The sequence below is a fragment of the Carettochelys insculpta genome, chromosome 1 (genome assembly GCF_033958435.1).
Source record: "Carettochelys insculpta isolate YL-2023 chromosome 1, ASM3395843v1, whole genome shotgun sequence".
NCBI lineage: Eukaryota > Metazoa > Chordata > Testudines > Carettochelyidae > Carettochelys > Carettochelys insculpta.
Window position 1 is genome coordinate 340,536,480 of NC_134137.1, and position 16,737 is coordinate 340,553,216.

Here is a 16,737-nt window from a genome sequence, read left to right on the forward strand (position 1 = left end):
CTTCATGTGTAAATTTCCTGTGAGAACCCATGCGGGAAGAAACTACACAGAGTAAAAATGGCAGTGAGTATGGGAAAAAGTTTGAGTACATCTGTAATTGTTCTAGTTTAGTCTTTTATTCCTGGTGCTTTATGGACAGAAAAAATGTTTTACAAAGAACAGGTTTTATTTCTCTGCACGCAGAGAAATTAAGATGAGATTAATTGTAATACAGAATCTGACTCTGTAGTAAAGTACATTTAATAAGTCACTCTATATTCCTCAAATTTAAATACATTATATATAATATATACAATATACATTATATACAATAAATACAATATATATTTCATAATTTCTGAAGTTTTTTTTTTTAGTGGACCGCATTTTGGAAACCTTTTCAAATTCTAATTTGTTTCCTTGGTATTCATTTTTACCTACATTGCTGGCACCGGGTACTTTTAAAAGGGAGGGAAAGCATTTAACCATCTTTTTTCATTTGAAAAGAAAATCACATGGGGACAAATTCTGTCAGCCATGTTAGGCTGTGTCTACACTATAAGATAAAATCGATTTTAAGTCAGTTAGCTCAATTTTTTTTCCAAGTGTCTGTCCTCACTGTAAATTCCATTAGCTCGATTTATGGAGCACTAAAATTGACATAATATCAAAATCCTAAAATCACAGTAACTGGACAAGTCTAGTATTCAGTTTGATTTTAAAATTCCAAATGAAGGGTAATGAGGACGTACCATGTCTTTAAATCATATTCATTAGCCTCCAGAGATGTCCTGTGTGTGTCCCACAATGCTCCAAAGGTTGGTTTATTGAAGCAGAAAACAATACCAAACATTTATCATAGTTAAATTTTCTCTTTTTACTAGTGTATTCAGGTGTCTGCTTCTAAAATGTTTCATCACATCCTTTTTTCCCCCTTTACAGGTAGGCTGATCACTAGGCCAGGCCAAGGCTTGGTTCTCGGACTGGTTTTGGCTCATCAGAGCTCAGTTGAAAAACATTTCTAAAAGGCAAAATCCTTACAACTTCCGGTATCATTCCTTATTCCCAGCTGGAGCGTATTCTAGTCTACACAGTGTGGTGTGCACATATTTTCAGATGAATTTTATTTCCAGGTAAGCAAACATTTTAATATACATGTTATATGGAAAATGATGTGCTAAGTTGCTTATCAGCATGGGGTGGGGAGAAGCCCCTTTTTAATATAAGCAAACTTAAGATCACATTTAAGAAGCCCCCCCGTCTGTTCCATCCCCCTTACGCCACTGATCAAAGGCCAGCATTCCTAGTTACCAAAACTTCCACATGGTGTGGGAGCCCATAAATAGAGTTTTGCTGATCATAAACTAGGATAAAACTTGTAAGGGTTACTTTTTGCAAGGGTACTGTTTGAAAAACAAATAAACAAATGGTGGTGGTTCCATCATCCGTAAGTCTACGTTTGGAGGAAATGTATTACTCAAAGAGGTTTGTGCCAACGTCAGCAACATGCTACAACCTCCTAAAGTGTTAGTGTGTTTGTTCTATTTTTCTATGCTTTCATTTTGAGCCTCTTGAAAAGAACTTAAGTGGACAATGTAACTCCAGTGAGTTTTGAAAATGTGGAGTTGTGACTGTCTCCTTAGAAGGTGAACAAAGAGATTTAATAGCAATGAAGGGTCCTGTGGCACCTTATAGACTAACAGAAAAGTTTTGAGCATGAGCTTTCGTGAGCACAGACTCACTTCATCAGATGCTGGTCTTGGAAATCTGCAGGGCCAGGTATAAATAAGCCAGAGCAAGGTTGGGGATAACAAGGTTAGCTCAGTCAGCACGGGTGAGGCTTACTACCAGCAGTTGATCTGGAGGTGCGAACACCAAGGGAGAGGAAGCTGCTTTTGTATTTAGCCAGCCATTCACAGTCTTTGTTTAAGCCTGAGCTGAGGACGTCGAATCATAAGAGATTTACTGCTGTTCTGCTATCAGGCTAGCTTATTGATTAGTGTATGCTGAAGTGGCAGGAATCATAGCAAAAACTGCAATCAAAATCTCATCTTTTCACTGTGAGTTTGCTTCATTTTGAAGTATCTTAAAATAGTGTTTGTCAGTCTTTTTTGATGCTATGGGCTGGCTTGCTGCCTTCCTAAACTGTGTCAGGGAGATCTCAGGGACTGGTGCCAGGCTGCAGAGTGGTCATGGAGGAACGCTTTAAGAGACATAAGGCTACTGTTAAGATTAATAGTTTGCACAAACGTGGCTTCGGGGAAGTTTTATACTTGCAGACTGACTTGAAACCATGCACAGAGAACCTGCCGACATTTTGAGCATTCTTGCAAGTTCTGATTTCTGGAGAGGTGCTTCAAGTTTTGAATGGATGTGAGAGAAATAGAGGTTGTACAACTCAAATGCTGATCGCTTCTTAGCAGTAATAATGGTCCATAAATAGTACTTTCCCAAAGATAACAGATGGTGGAGCCTTTCTTAAAAAAGATACTTAAAATCTCCTTTGTTAACGTGAAAAAACACTGTAACACAACAAAATAAAGACAAAAACAAGAGTACTGCAGATAGAGTTGCTTATTAAAGATCAGTTATGCCAGTTTTCCTAACTTAGCATCTCTCTCTCTCTGAATAAGATTTTTCTATCTTTTTCTTTTGGTATGGATGGTGCAATGCAATTTTAAATTTCTCTATAGGAACTATTGGAAGACCCCTGCCTTTAATTTTAAGGACAGGTGTTCAGCAGAGTGAATTGTACAGGTATAGAGTGATTATAAAAAAAAAAAAAAAAAAAAAAAAAAAAGTGTGTGTGATTTTCTTTTTTGTATGTGTAGGAAAAACTTTTAGAGCAGCCAGAAGGGGGTGTATATGTGTGTCCAGAATACAATGAATATTAATACATGATTTGATTTTTTTTGATTAAACTATGCTATATGCTGTGGTTTATATTTTTTTAAACAAATAGTTGAATATAATGAGCATCTCACATTTTTCAGCAAAATATCACATTTTTAAACTAAAAGCTGAAAAATTTTAAAGCTCTCTTTTTAAAGTCAGAGACCAATACAATTAAGTGCTTAGATTACAGTCACTCCTTTTCACAGTACTAGGTAAAATAATGGGATATAAAATCTATTTTGTGGCCAAGAAAGATTCCCTTGCTCTCTGTCAGAGTGGGGAGTATTGACCTTCATGTCATGGTGTATTCCAGCTAAGGTAATTACATTCTCGGAAGCTAAAATTTTCCTTGTTTTCAATCAGATGAAAGATTCTTCTTACTTCCTGTCCTAATTCCATATTTGTCCAAAGTGAGAGATCGGCCTGTTTTCCCAGCCATGATACCTTGGTAATCTGGAATGGTGGTTCAGCTGTGGCTCCACATTTTCTTTCATGGACCCTTAATTTTTTATCTTGTTTATCTGGGAATAATAGTCAAGAACTAAATGCAACCCCTGGTTCCTCTGGTTACAGAAGAAGACATTAAGCATAGAAATCATTCCTTCTGATTGAAGTTTAGCCATTGTGAAGGCTCACAGTTAAAAACAATTAGACCATTACCTGAGTTAGCATGTACATTCCAGATAATAGCTAGACTCAAGAGGTTGATTCTGTATTTTTTTTCCAGATGCCTTAACTGAGCAGGTAACTAGTTTGTTGAGATCTCTTCCTTGAGAGGAGAGATGAGCATCTTTGTGCTTTATAATAAAATATGTTGAGCAATAGAAATCCCGAGTCAGTAATCTGGATAGTGTAAATATCTTTGACTCATTACTTTACTCTGAAGAACTGTAGGATAGTGGATGTTGAATATGAACTGTTCTCGTTCTTATTAACAGTGGAAAATGCTCAAAGGAGAAAGAAATTAGTATAGAGGGCTGATTCTCTACTGCTGTTAGTGCAGTGCAGTTATTTTAACTTGTGTAAAGCGTGCACAAAATGTTACCAAATCAGAATAGCACATTGCAGCCAGATTGCACTGGTGTAAATTACAATACAAATTACAATGGGATCTCTGTGTTTTTTACATTACGATGATTGTTGGCCTGTTTTTATAGCGGGATTATAAATTATGTTAATCTAATTTAGGACAAAAATCTTTGAGGTCTCATTAAAAAATAAAGCCAACCCTGAAATGCTATGAAATTAATATATAATGTAAACTGTCCTGACGTATACTCAGTACTATCAGACTATAGAACCAGCCTCAGTTGGTTTACAGTTTATTGCATTTTCTTCCCTTGACATTTGTAAGCATTTTCAGACTTTGAGACTGTAGCATGTTTCCCTTTCCCATGGCTAGCCTATGAACTTTTTGTCAAATTAATCTCAAATGGACATAACTGATTCTTTCTTTAAAATGCCAATATATAGCTAGATGTGTTACCGGTTTAGTGGTACATCAAGAGTTCTAAAAGAACATCAAGAGGTGGGGTGGTGGGGAGAGCACGTGTGCTAAGCTACTTTTGTGTAGAGTACTCCCTGAAAAGGCAGACTTAGATTTCTGAATACGGAAAGTTTCTTCTTTTGTCAGTTTCTGTTGTGGTCAGAGAAACAGAGCTTTGTGTGTGTTGTAAATCAACAGCACTACTGCCAAATAAATACTTTGCTTCTGTAAGCAACTTCTCTGAATGAAAACTTTCTGGCAAAGTTTCTAATATTGACTAAGCACTCAGACCAAGAGGCAACAGTATTAACCTGCATTAATGTATGTGTTTTATCTGTCTTGTTTACTGAGGTCTACTTCAGAGCTCATTAAAGTCCTTGGCAATCTTTTGATTGACTTCAGTTGTCATTGTCCACTTAATAGTTATGCTGAAAAGCTCTATAAGGCAAGAGTCCAAGCTGCATATCTGCTACAAAGTGTACAGTCTCTAGTTTAAAAGGCGTCATTTTCATGCTTTTGTGCAAAAATAATACCAAATGCATTGAGAGCAAGTTGTTGTGGTTGGTGAAGCCAAGGCACCTTATCTCATGCATCTTCTAGGACTGCCTACAGGATAATTCACAGCAGCTCCACCGAACGGAGGAAAACAGCTTGCTGGTACCACAGGTCTCTAAAGAAGTGTCACAGCAGGGAATGATTTCATTTTGAAACTGAGGGGCATTTTAGCCGGGTGACAGAAACACCAGAAGCCAAATTTGATGTTAAAGAATCTATCTATCAAGTGTGGTCTACGTTAAGGCTGGCTACCTATGGGGAAGAAGTTCTGTGGTATGCAACGAGTCACAACCCGTTCTTATGAGAGTTGGAGATAAAGCCAGCTAAGTTAAAATGTCCATAGAAATCAGTAAGCATTTGAACTGTACCAGTACTAAAAGCCATTGCTGTTACTGTCATTGGTTTTTCATTCCCACAGCCTATCCACTTGGTTTAAACTGCATATGAATTCCCCCTTAGTTTACTATCTATATGAGAAATAAGTGCCTTGTTTCATGTATTCCCTGTTCCTGGAGCCTGTCTATCTTCCATTCTAAATCTCTTTCCAGAACCCACTGATCTGAGGAACTCCTCGTATGCTAGTCTTGAAAATTCAAAACTTGTACCACATAACCCTCAAGACATATTCAGTACTTTACTAAGTGCCTGACTGCATGATTTGATTGTCTTGGATTCATATGCTTGGCAGTTTTCCACACCAAAAATGTTAGTTCCTATTTTGTTGACTTCTGTTTTTCTTTTAACTCTGGCCTTAATCCTGCAGTTGGATCTACATGGATGCACATGTGATATTCTGACACAGGCAATGACTGCCTGGTCACAGAGGTCTACCTACATATATCCAGTTGCAGCATTTTAGACCCTGGACCATAAACTCTTCAAAAAAGGCTATGAGTTGTCAGTAATGTATGTCTCAAGTCTCCACAAGAGCAAATATAGACTATTTAAAAATTAGAGTTTGTGTCCATAAGTCATAATAATGTGGAGAAATGTAACTAACCAGAGCTGAATTACCCTGTGTACTTAATGAAGGAGTGGGAGACATAAAGTATGCATCTGACAAAGTGGGTCTGTGCTCACGAAAGCTTATGCTCCCAAAAATCTATTAGTCTCGTGGTTTTGCAGATACAGACTAGCAGGGCTGCCCCTCTGATACTTGTCACAAAGTATACTTACACTAGGGTATCCATATCATTATAATAAGTTCAGACTCTGGAGGACTTAGAGATCCACCTTTTTAAAGCGAGCTACCTTTTCAAGACTGGTTTACTAAAGTATTGAGCAGAATCTGTAATGAACAAAATACTACTTCTGCCAGTTAAAGCCATACAGTAGATTTACACTAGACTATTGCTGATAGAGTCCATTGGCGTAAGATAGCATGCAGACATTTACTGCTGTCATGAGAAGCGTGTAAGTCCCAAAGGTCACTAATAAAATAACTGTATTTGAGAGTTGTGAAGGGATTATTGATGAGAGGAAAGCCATTCTTACAAAGACTGTCCAAAATTATAATAAGTGAATTTAGTCTTCTTCTAAGCTTTATTTGGTTGTGTTGTCTAGTTCTTACACAAATCTATTCATTTTCAGAATGTTTTGTAGCTCTAAAGAGTTTAGTTTTTACCTTGCGTACACTATACAGGCCTAGGTTATTGTTCGTTATTTGTGGAACCACCTAGACAAATGGTGTTTTTGTTAAATAGAAGAAAATGTAGATTCCAAAGGGCAATAGTTCGACAGCTGATAATAACGGAGGAAAATTCAACAGGCAAACGCAATATTTTATGGATGGAAATTCTCTGTAGATATGACTCTGCAAATTCCACTTCATTTGCATCTTTATTAGCAAAAACTATGAAGTACTGCTGTTTAATTCTTAACATGCGCATTGTACTGGGGAACTTGGTGTTTGTAAAAATGAATTTTGCTTCTGCAGATGGTGGTGGTGGTGGGGTGGTAATCTGAGCTGAGCCTATTCCTTTTAGGCCAGTGGTGTTGAATCATTTTAGTTGGAGGGTTAGCCATTTTAGTCCCAAAACATCAAGGAGTTACAGTCAATACTTCTGGGTAGATTTCTCTTCCTTGCTCTTCTACCAGAGGAGAGAGGCACCTGTAAACCCTCTGCTGCAGATAGGTTTAGTCAAGCAGTGTCTCCAGCCTGTATCTTGCCTATGTATCCGTCCTCTGTACATCACAATCTATAGTCTTCAGTTCAGGAGCATGTAAAATGTCAGGTGAGGAAGTGACTGGTGTGCACGGTACTTGTACTGTTCGCAGCAGGCATGTGCCCCTTGTGATCCGTTGTCCATAGGTGCACATTAAGGCAGCCTATGGACAGACTATCAAGGAGCTGTTAGTGGTTGGTTCTCAGCATTTTTTTCCTCTGACAGCTGCATAGGGGTAACTGTGTAGGGAGGAACCTGTGCTAGACACTTCTGACTTAGGCATGGGGAGTCCAGCAATCCATCAGTGAAGGAGGAAGTACTACAGCCAGAACTTCTCCTGGTCACCTGTAATACACCCTGTCACCAGTATGGGTGCTGCTAAGCAATTGATCAGAGAGCGCTTGGCTCATGCTGAAGCTGTTCCTTATACTGCTTGGAAGGTGAGGGGTGAATTCAGGCACATCAGTTTAAAAACTATAAGATGTGGCTGAGTGAAAACACTTTGAATTCATATACAAATACAACATTTCTTCTTCCATTGGGCTTAATTCTGTGCCTTATGGGCCAGTGGCTTGCTCTGCTGTAGCCTCCAAAATAAAATGATAGATCCACATGGAGCTAGCATTTACAGCTGTGTGGAAATTGTGGGCAGGTACCAGGTATGTTGAGGACTGGATTACATCAGCTGTTTTAAACAGAATCCGTGTAAGGTTTAAATGCTGCTAGCTGAAACAGGGAAAAGACTTTGGATTGATCTGCTGTACACAAATGTAAGCTGCTGAAATACACTTGTGAAGAGTCAAAATAAGTGAAAGGATGCCAGCCACAGCCAACATGCAAGTAAAGAGCCATGCAAAGTAGCTGTTGTTAGTTTTTATAATGATGTGGCTATTGCTGCAGACACAAAAGGTAGTCCTCCATTTTGGAAGATGAGTTCTAGCCTGCAGAGTGGCAGGTTGCTGTTGTATTAGCTGTGAAACAAAAATAATTGAAAAGCTTCAATAAGGTTCGTTATAGGGTGCAAAAGAGGCTTCCTCAATCTTATTACAGCTGCCATCATTCTAGCAAAGAACTTGGAAAAGTGGTCCAGACCGCTCCTAGATAAACTCTTGTCTCAGCAACGTGAATAGGTTGGTCTTTATTCTTGTTCTTTGCCCTTTAGAAAAGAGCATTCTTTCTCTTTTTTTTTTTCTTCCTCTTTCAGTTCTTGCTGGGAAAAGTAGCAGGAAGGAGGAGGATGCAACTTGGCCTCAAAGCCATCAGTACAGATACTTACTCACAGCCTTCTTTCTTTTCTCCATTGCTCAATTTATTGTGCCTGGAAGCTGAGTTTAAATTTAATTTAAAACTGAAATTAGGAAAGATGATTCCAATCAGCTCCAGATTAACTATTGCTGTAACACATATATAGCCTCTCAGAGTATATTGGGCCAAACCAACTTAGAAGACTTGTTCAGCCATGCTCTAAGACTGTGTCCCTATACATAAACTAGAGCACTGGATTTTTAAAACTTAATTTTGTGCTATTCTGGCTGGCTGGCTAAAGTTAAAATGAGTTTAGAAACTAATTGAAGCAGGCACTGTGGGGTTTAAGCATGGTTTAACTTGTTTCCCAATAAACTGTTTTTAAGCCCTTAAGTGAAAATTTTTGAAGTGACTTGTTTTGGGTACCTCCCTTTTTGGATGCTCATTTTTATACTCCTTTTAAAAAAGCCTGGTTTTCAGAAGCTAAGCTCAGCAGTTTCTTTAAAGTAGCTCAAGTTGGGCACCCAAATATCATTAATCACACTTCACAATCTTGGCTTCAGTTCCCGTTTTTAAATGCAGGCAATTACCATATGGGATGATGATGTGTTGCCTTGCTGGCTGGCAGTACTTATTTCATACCAATTAAATGTGGTTTTGTAAAGTGGGAAGGCTCTGGAGAATGGTACAGCGGTAGAGAGCCTTTCTTCATTGATCATAGGCTTCTGTTTGGCCCAGGTTAGATGTGACACAGATGTTCATGTATACGGATGTATGAAAGTCCACCGTGTGTGAATTTTTAGTCTCTGTTCTGTTCTGGGCATCAACATTAAGGCAAGGAATACTTAGTATAGATGGCAACTGCTGCAGGCCGTTTCAGAGGGAGAGGATTGTTCTGTGTTGGGAAATTGTTAGCTTTGTGTTCCCCCTAATAAACCTCTCTGGAGTGAGGATACTTGTGCAGCTACCACCCTTTGTTGCCTGTTCTGTGAAGAAAAACTGAAGTGATTGTTATCTTCCAGTGACTTTGGTCTCTTTCACAGCCCCCAAATTTACTTAATAAATGTACATTATGCACATTTGTTGGAGTCTCATAACTTGGGGAGAACAGCCATAAAACAAAATGGTAAATAAGTTTTGCTAGTTCTATATGATTAGTTGCATTCTTCCATCATGTTTCCCCATGTCACTTACCCCTCACCTCCTTGGGTGAGACAGACCTTGTATTGGAGAACCATGGAAGCTGACCTGAGCCTCACATACTCATTCTGCTATGCAAGTGATCCCCAAGATTGACTGAGAGAAGTGGGAGGAATCCTTGAAGATAGAACCTGTGACAAACATTTATGGGGTCAAAGCAACCCTGAGTTGCACTGTCTAAATTGTGTTTGCAGGCATGTGCATGCTAACCTTCGGGTTCATTTTTGGTTAGAGCCAAAATTAAAAGCAGTGTGGGGTTACCTGCAGTGTTCCCTGTAAGCAGAGTGCTTGGGCAGCTACCAGGAGACGTTTAGGTGCTGCCCAGCTGGCAGCTTGTGTTTCTATTGTGGTGCACATCTGTATATGCCTTAGTGCCAATAACAAAATTTATTCTGCCCATGGATAGAAGAAATTAGAAGGGACACTGGTCACCTTTATTGGCCTTAATGTGCTCAGAACTTTTGCTGCTGTGCATTAATACAAGGATTATAATGAAATCTCATTCTTCAGGGCTTAAGCCAGTCACCTGTAGTGGGCAGGAAGTATTTTCCCTGGTTCATAATGGGCTGATGTGGCTGTTTTTATTTTTTGTTATCCTCTGAAACACTAGAAATCGGTCACAACAAGAGTCAGGAAACCAGAATTGACAGAGGGTGAGTTGTGGGGAGAATCCCAAATGCCTGGGATAATGTGTCTTGCTCTCACTGTTCTGTTCACCAGATTTGGGGTTGGAAATAAATTTCCCCCAGTCAGATTGGCTGTAACTTGGAAGTTTTTGCAGTTTCCTCTGCATCATGGGGTGTGGTTTGCCTGCTGAGATTAACCTGTGTATGTCTCATGTAGTCAGTCCCCCCCGTTACAGGGGCATTAGCAGCACCTTGGTCCCCAATCTCTTCTTTAGGTCTGAAATATTTTGGTGTGGCTAAAATCATTGGCCTTAATATAGGAAGTTCACTCATAACTCGTTTTGCGGATGCATGTATGGAATTTGGCCTCACAATCAGCTTAAAGAAGACCCAGGAGATGGGCCAAAACATGAGTAACGAGCCATCTATCAACGTGCTAGACTACAAACTGGAAGTCGTCCATGAGTTCATGTACCTAGGCTCGATGATCTCGGACAACTTGTCACTTGATAGCAAGATCAACAAGCGCGTTGGAAAAGCCGCCACAATGTTCTCCAGGCTGACGAAGAGAGTATGGGCTAACAATAAGCTCACTGTACACACCAAGGTGCAGGTCTACACAGCCTGTGTTTTGAGCACGTTGCTGTACGCCAGTGAAACATGGACTTTGCGCTCAAAACAAGAGCAGCGGCTCAACACATTCCACATGCGCTGCCTGAGGCGCATACTCGGTATCTCATGGCAGGACAAGGTCCCTAATAGCACAGTGCTTGAGAGGGCAGGTACCGCCTCCATGTTGACCCTTCTCAAACAGAGGCGTATGCGCTGTCTGGGCCATGTCTCACACATGACGGGTGGCCGAATACCAAAGGACCTCCTCTTCAGCGAACTGGCATCTGGAAAGAGGCCGAAAGGGTGACCTAAATTACGCTACAAGGACACGTGCAAGCGTGCCCTCAGTGCTCTCTCTATCAGTGTGAATACCTGGCATTTGCTCGCCTCAGACAGGCATGCCTGGAAACAGAGAGTGAAGGAAGCTCTTGTTATGTATGAAACTACCTTGGAGAAGGAAGCGGAAGACAGGAGAGCCCTCAGGAAGATCTGCGCCTGTGCTACCAGAGCGACATCTGCCTACTGCTGCTCACAGTGCGGAAAGGACCTTCACTCCCGCATTGGATTGCACAGCCACAGAAGACGCTGCTCAAATTAGTCCAACTGGGGTGCAAACCCATGATCCCTCGGGATCGAAGTATGCCTACTACTTAATATAGGAATTTCTGGGTATAAATTAATGGCAGGTCATGTACAAGAGGTCAGTCTAGATCTAATGGGCATTTTTGGTCTTGAACTCTGTAACAGTATGGCATTACCTTATGATAACTTGTGAGTTTTAGTTTTAACATTTCTCAAGAGTTGAAATACTTAAGTACAGCCCTTAATTCATGAAATAATTGAATCAAGGTTTGTTTTCAGTGCTGTGAGAGGTGACATTTCTGGAAATTTAAGAATTTCTCTGTGGGGTTTCAGAAGCCAAGCATTCAAATACGTTTCTTGCTGATAATGGACATGAAGTCCTGTGGGAGATTTTTGTTTTGAAACATATTTATGGCTTTACTGCTGACATGAACATGGCTGTTAAAATATTTCATGTGCAGATAAAGTAAAGTGGCCTTGACTGGAATTTGAGTAATCTTGAGTGAAAACACATGTTGAACGTTTAGTAGAGCTAGCCTGCAAAGTAGTGGCTGGTAGTTTAATGTGTGTGTGTAGGATGGGGTTTGTCTGTATTGTTTCCAACTTGAAACCCTTTGTCATCTATTTTGAGGGGAATGGGAGACAAAAGGAGAGATGAATGTACAAAGGATTATCCTACACTTGTGTGTGGCGGGTGGAGGAGGGGAAGAGAGGGGAGGAGGTTCAATAGGAAAATGTGCTATTTATGAGTAAAAGGTTGCAGCTGAGCCTTTAGTAGAACTGCAAATTTGTTCTGATTTAATTGTAGTGTAAAACCTCATTATTACCCGGTGAAAAGCACCAGTGATGCCCTGACTTCCCTGATAACATAAGAATCTGTTCATGGTAATGACCATTAACTCACTGACAGGGTGATAACGAGATTACAGGGTTCAGTTTCCGCCTCTTTATAAAAAATTGGTTAGTGCACATGCTAGCCAGCAAACTTCAGTATAGGTTTTAGAACACAGAAGGTTTTCACATTTTTTTAAATTTCTTGACAGTGTAATCTCTATAGAGCACTCGGTGGGTTTTTTTTTTTTCAGTTCCTTCTCTTACACATCAATTGCATGAATGTTTTGCTAATACCCTGGAGTGATGCTTTTGTAATTAGTAACATCTCCCATTGTTTGGGTTCTGGAGTAATAATAGATATGCATAGATTCTTCTGGAGGCCACCTTTTTATAACCACCGCACTTTTAATAGCTAACTGAGCATAGAATGTTTTTCCTGCAGAACTGCTCATGTGAGTGACAGAATGAAAAATAGCTTGTGTGCAAGTTAAAGTAATCCAGTTAGTCTTTGGCATTGACCATGAATGACTTCTGAGAGAGTCACCCCGACTTCTGATAGTCGCCCCCAATGGAGTAGCAATGTGCACAGTGATCATGTACTCAAAGGTTTCATCACACACATCTTGATAAAATTATGAAAAGGTATTTTTTGTGCAGGTTCTGAGTGATTTCTAGGAAACAGGGACCTGATGAAAAGTCAGGGGGAAAAACTTGTTTACATGAAGTGCTGTCACAGCCTGCATCAGAGGAGTGCACGGATTCCCATAACAAAGCATATTGCTGAACACCTGAACAGTCAGTCCCAATGATCCATATCTGAAAGTTCACTGACATGACAAATGACACCATCATTTCAGTGCAGGAATATTCAGTTAACGTTCCTATCCTGAATATTTAAAAAAAAAAAAAAAAAGAAAAAAGAAGACAGTTGTTACCATTTTAATGGCTAAACATTAGCCATCATGATATCCAGACAATTGCAAAATGTTTGTCAATTGTACTAGTCAGAACCAGCACAGCAGTGGCAGAAATACAGTACGGAGTCTACTAAATGAGTGGTTTGAAAGCTGCTTTGTTTGTGTAACTTTTGTCTCTTCCTCATAGGTAATAGGCCAGTTCTGAGTTAGTTTATTTTGGTTTTTGTGACTCTGCTGTCTGCCTGTACCTGTTTCCATTATTTTCTTTTACTGTATCTTTAATATTATAAATCCGTATACATTCTAAACTTGTGATTCTAGGGTTACAATTGAAACAGGCAAGAGCCGTAGCCCTTAAACTATGTGGTGCATTAGACCTAAGTTGTGCATAAACATCTTATCCTTCTCTCACCACTTACCCAACCATGCACATTCCACATTTATTTATGTGGAAAATCCTGTACTGACTCCAGGGATAGCAGAAGGAAAGGGATAGGAAAAAGCAGTAAAGGAAGGACGCAGAAAGTTGCCATCTGGAGCTGTTAAGTGACAAAGAAGCAGAGGATTATGGCTCTTTGATCCCTCTTACCAGCCGTGGCCAAAAGGAATTCAAAACTTGCCACACTTGTTGTTATAATTATAAGGGTTAGCCAGCAGCCTGGGAGTAAAAGGGTTAACCTCCTTAGCCAGGTGGGGTTGGCCTATAGGAATGTAGGTAAGAATTAAATTTTTTGGCTCCTCCCTTTTTTTGTTCTCTGTTTCTTTTTGTTCTTTCCAGCCATAAGGGAGACAGACACAATATTTCCCTCCAAAAACAGGCCCTTTAATCTTCTGTAAGTTGGGTAAAGTTTAAATAAGTTTGTTAGGCTTTATTGTTTTATGGTTTGAAAAGTGGAATCTAATGTTTGTGCACTTTTTTAAAAATGTTCTTTTACTTTTCTTGTAACTAAGTTTTAGGCCCATGGTAAAGACTTCCCATGTGTTTTACTTTGTAACTCTTCCATTTAGTCATAAGGCTTGCAATATAAATATTGTTGTAATAATAATTTTTTTTCCTTTTTTGTTTTTATTAACCTGGTATTGGTTAATGTTTGTGTCCTGTTTTTTTACTTTTGGGGCTGAGATTTTTTCAAGTAGTCTTTCCCTGGTTTCCTGATTATTACTTGGGTGGTGGCAGCAAATTTTATCCCCAAAATCTAAGGTTTTTAGAATTTTGCGGGGGGGGGCAGTTTATACCAAAACCTGGTAGATAAGGTTTTGGAGGTACTTCTGCTGGCCCCTACTTCTGCATTTGTATTGCTCGAGTGGAAAAGAAGTAATAACACTTGTGCTTGTCTTCTTTCCATATTTGCCACATTATATTCTACAAAGCTTTATTAAATAATAATAGAAAATAAATACTTTCTGGCCTTTGAATTTGCACGAAACTGAAAGATGACATAATCACAGACATAAGTACGACAACATGACATGTTGCAGCAGAGAAGGGCTAACTACAGAAAGGCTTTGAACCCCACATAGCCTGTAACAACCACCCCTGGCATGGCTGGAAGTCGCACAGCTCCAGCTGATCCCCGCGCATTAGAGGGTGTGATACCAAACCCACATCCTTGCCATGCCCTGCAGTGCTCCCTTTCAGCGCTGGTGGCATCAGTGCCCACAGGGATTTCCTACTGGCTGGCAGACTGCCTCACCTGAATGAGTGCCTGTGCTAATCATCCTAAGCACAAGACGAAGTCAAAAAAATTATTTGAGTTCGGTGTGCCTGCATTCGCCACAACATAATGTCCTGTTCCCCACACATGAACGTGTTGGATACCACAGTTCTTGACTCTTGGTCCATTGCTGCCAATTCAACCACAGTATCCTTTTCCCATGGAGAAGCTTGGAGGGTGAGCAGACTGTCTGCGCAGCTGGAAGACTAAAGATAAAATACTGTTTCCTACTGCTTAAAATATTGAGAGGTCTGATTAAGCTTATCACTGCCAAGAGACTTGTGATGCTGCCCTTGTTTTGAAAATCTCTAAAAATACAACCGGGGCTATCAGAACAGTCCCACAATTATCACAATATGGTTAATTTGCAGAGAACTTCTCTTGTGCACCCCTCATCCATCATTGCCAACATCTATGGACAAACAAATGGAATCTTTTGTGCTAAACAGCATTCCTCTTACGTGATTCATGTCTTACAGTCCCAATCTGTTCTCTGCGACAGGATTTCTCCCAGGGTCACAGATGTGCATGCTAGGAACATGCAATTGGCATTCCTGAATGAATCAAGCAGGACAAAACTTCTCAGCGAAAGTAACCTTTTAGCACAGAGGCAGAGCTAGCTGTTGTATTATGCAGGGTATGCTGGCTTTCTGTCTTTGCTGTCCTGCTCTGCTATTGATGCACTGCTGTGTTATGCAAACATCAAAAGGGAAGATGTGTCAGTTCAAGCTCTCTAAAGAAGGGGTGTCTACCTTTTTCTGTCAGAGGCCACGTGACAATTTCTTTACGTGTTCTGGGGGCCGAACACAATATAGCCCCAAACTGCTCCCCATCTTCACGCTTAACCCCTCTCAGCCCCAAACCCAGGAATAACCCATCTCAGATGATGCCTGCCCCCCCGTCCCCCCTTTGTTTCTTCATGGCAGCCACTGCTGCGTGGCTCCCCCCAGCTCTCCTACTCTCTTCCTCCACCTGCAGCATGGGTGGCTCACTGCCCTGCTGCACTGAAATGATTGAATTAAATTTAATTGGTTTAACAGCTGGCGAGGGATCCAGCTGTTAAACCAATTAAATTTAGTTCCTTTATTTCAGTGCAGGGAGCTGGAGGAGAAGTCAGCGGTGGCAGCATCCAGCGTGGCAAATGGTTCCTTAAAGAGCCACTTGTGTCTCTGGAGCCGCAGGTTGCCAATCCTGCACCCCACACTCACTTTGCCAGCTTGGATAAAATGGTGCCACTATCGGCTTTGTGGGCCGGATGAAAAGAATTCAAGGGCCAGATTCTGACCCGCGGGCCACGTGTTGGCCACTCCTGCTCTAAAGCAATTTCCCTTTAGTAAACGAGTTTAATAGTGCAAAGTCTGTGTTTTAAAAAATTGTCTATGGAGAACCCTACATTACAGAATAATTGGAGAACCCAGACATCTAAAGCCTTGTGGAGAAGTATACAGTTAGATGCATCGAAACAGACAACTGACAAACTTTTTTAACATTCCTAAATATTGTGATCTATAGGAAGCTTTTTCTTACTGCCAGAACATACTAATCCATTATATTGGTTACAGCTCTTCATTTCTATATGTGAAATATTAACTTACATATTTAGATCTTGTAAGTCTTGAAGGTTTGAAATTTCTTTGTAGTTTTTTTTGAGTAAAGGGATCATGAATGTAAAGATTTTGATCAAGGAACACCACCAATTCCTTGTTGTTTGTTGAACATTAAAGTCATCCAGACAAACAGGCAGCTGTCTAGCTTTTAATTTTTCTGATTAATTTCTGTCTCACATCAACTAAAAATGGAAAGACATTTGGCTTATGCATTAAAAATACACTGAAATTGTTAATTGCCAAAGAGAAAAAGCCTGAATCAAGATGGGGAACAGATTTCCTGGCTAATGCCCAAGTATGTAACTTAGTTGAAAACAGA

General features: G+C 40.1%; 1 protein-coding gene across 3 annotated transcripts in view; it reads left to right on the plus strand.

Moving 5' to 3' along the window:
* Nucleotides 1-16,737, plus strand: part of PLXNB2 (plexin B2) — a 364,834-nt gene that overhangs the window by 105,309 nt on the left and 242,788 nt on the right. For all 3 annotated transcript variants that reach the window (XM_075015316.1, XM_075015326.1, XM_075015307.1), the window contains one exon: nt 922-1,112. The gene's annotated coding sequence lies outside the window, so the exon portion shown is untranslated. The remainder of the gene's footprint in view (nt 1-921; nt 1,113-16,737) is intronic.